The following is a 2,365-nucleotide window of genomic DNA, read 5'->3' as shown; positions in this document are numbered from 1 at the left end:
CCAAGACTGTGAGACTGTAAATATGACGCGTCCAAATCTACACCTGTTGGGTGAGCAAACAAACGCTGTAGCTGATAGTTTAGGACTTGTGGGGATGATGTGTTGCATAACCCTCTCCCACCAAGGTGGATAGGAGGAATGTGCTTTAGTTCGACTGAAGGTGCCAATGTAGGGAGCAACAGGATTAATTGGGCAGAAAATGGAGTCAGATCACCCTCAAAGATCAAAGCAACAGTTGATTCCGGACGAGGGTACCAAGTTGGATGTGAGAGGGTTACCAACAGGAATTCCCAATGAACTAAAGGCTCAAAGTGAGGTGAGTCCATGTTGCCCTGGGCTACAATAAATAAGAAGGTAGCCTGGATAAATTACATTTTCTACAACCAGCAGAGGTACATCAATTATAGGAGTGAGTTTGGAGCGTTGGGGGAACAGTGACACGCCACTTCTACAGGAGCATGGCAGAATTAGGCAAGGACTAGAATGGATAACAGCAGAGCAAAGAGGAGTTGGTCAAATGTTCTGAAATGTTGTTGGACTCACCTCCCAAATAACACAAGTCCTGATGGATCGCTCACAATGGCCATGGCTAAACTGCACAAGTTAAAGGTAGAAATGGGGAAAATGCTGGTGGGGGGTAGCCTGTCTCTGGATGGGTGAGACCAAATTTTAGGGAAATGGGGAGCCGTTTTGGCCAAGGTGGCCATGAGCGCTGCCATAGTTCTAATTCTGGTTTCTTTTTTGGCATGTTGCATCGTTCCCATGCTGAGGAGGCATTGCCTGCAAGCAGTGGACAGACACATGGACACAATGATGGGCCTGCAGGGAACTGGGATGGTAAACGTGCTGGCAAGTGGACAAATGACTCACATGCACCCTGAGGTCCAAGGACTACTGGGAGGTGCCAGACAGGGGAGACTTGGAACTGGTACCTGTCAACAGACGCAGTGGACCAAACTGAATAATAACACACTGAACTAAGCATTATTGAGTCACAGTTTTATCATCCAGATTTTTAAATTAATTGTGTAATCGGTTACTATTGACACACACATCATTACACACATACATATTTACACGCAACTCCATACAGTCACATCATGTATTCTGGTGTAAGCAGTAGTCGGGAGAAACAGCGAGTCAGTACAGGACAAGCTGTCCTGTCACAGTCATGTCATTTCATTAACCACTGTTGGAGTATTGTGAAAGGGTGTTGTGACGATGGTTCCAGGTGTGACTTGAGAAGGTGGTCGCCGGTGGGGGAGGGGCCATGAGGGTGTAGACTACCCTTGGATCCTCCAACTAGCTCCTCTATTAGCATTGTAATTCATGTTGCTAACAGTGGGCTCATTGACCAGAGCCCTGCTAACAGGAAGCAGTGGCACATCGTGAGACCTCCAGCAGAGGGTTACCAGCTGCTGATGACGCTACAGTCCGCCAAGAGCTTCCCCGGTCAGAACGTCTGCCTGTCACCATGGCAATAGACAGTTGTGCTATTCAGGGTCCACTGAGAAAGTCAGGTTTCAGTCAGATTCTGACCTCTACCCGACTCATCCTTGCTGGTGCCAAGGGGAAGATAAGAATAGTCCAGTTAAATGACTAAACTAATGTATAAATTTTTATAATATAAAATAAAAGCATAACTAACACTATGTGGGTTGCTCAGCAACAGTGAAATATAATCAGTGGCAACAGAGCATTATTTATTTATTTGTTAAGCACTCTAAAAGATATGCTATGCACAGAAAGATTACCAAAAATGATCAGTGCCGGGAGAGGCAGAAAGCCCTCACCCCCCAAAATTAAAATGTTTCACTGGATTAAATGAAACAAACAAAATAAAACAATAACAAAAAAACCCCAAAACTATCAACCTATAAACCAGCAATTCAATTCTTTGAAACACCTTTAAAATGTTCAGTGGTACAGCATTCAAACGCCAGGTGTGAAAAGTAATTCCATATTTTAACATCTCTGTCGCGTGTGGAGCTTGAGGAGGGTGAAGGTTTGCAGCTCTCCCAGCTGCATAAGAAGAACCCTGCACGTTCTCTTTAAAATGGCTCGTGAGTGCTCAGGAGCATTTCCTCATCTTTTATTGCTTATAAATAAGAAGATCGTCAGTTACGTCGGCTGAGTTTGTTGGAAAGAGGAAGCAGACATGGAGGTGACAGGAAATTAAGTCAGCAGAAATAACCTTTATTATAAAACTACATGACGTCAATCACAACAACTTTTTTGGTGCAAGTCAGAGGTTCCTGAATGCATCCTGAAACCTCAAACATCTGACGCATTCACAGACACACTGACCCTCCGATGATGATGACGTGAAACTTTACAACGTTGAACATTTGTGACTCAGCCTGGA

At 44.5% G+C, this 2,365-nt stretch overlaps 1 protein-coding gene across 3 annotated transcripts in view; it reads right to left on the bottom strand.

Annotated features, from left to right (window-relative positions):
• Window positions 1-605: 605 nt before the first annotated feature.
• snapc4 (small nuclear RNA activating complex, polypeptide 4) overlaps window positions 606-2,365 on the bottom strand; it is a 27,561-nt gene continuing 25,801 nt past the window's right edge. For 2 of the 3 annotated variants that reach the window (XM_086205566.1, XM_086205567.1), the window contains exon 22: window positions 1,062-2,365. This exon is cut by the window's right edge and continues 98 nt beyond it. The gene's annotated coding sequence lies outside the window, so the exon portion shown is untranslated. Of the gene's footprint in view, window positions 781-870; window positions 933-1,061 lie in introns of those variants that run through there. The other variant, XR_015116320.1, reaches the window with a different exon arrangement.

This window comes from Aulostomus chinensis, chromosome 6 (assembly GCF_037954235.1).
Source record: "Aulostomus chinensis isolate RoL2024-O1b breed Wild chromosome 6, RoL_Achi_v1.0, whole genome shotgun sequence".
NCBI lineage: Eukaryota > Metazoa > Chordata > Actinopteri > Syngnathiformes > Aulostomidae > Aulostomus > Aulostomus chinensis.
The sequence above is the reverse complement of the archived record's forward strand: the minus strand, read 5'-3'. Positions and strand labels throughout refer to the sequence as shown.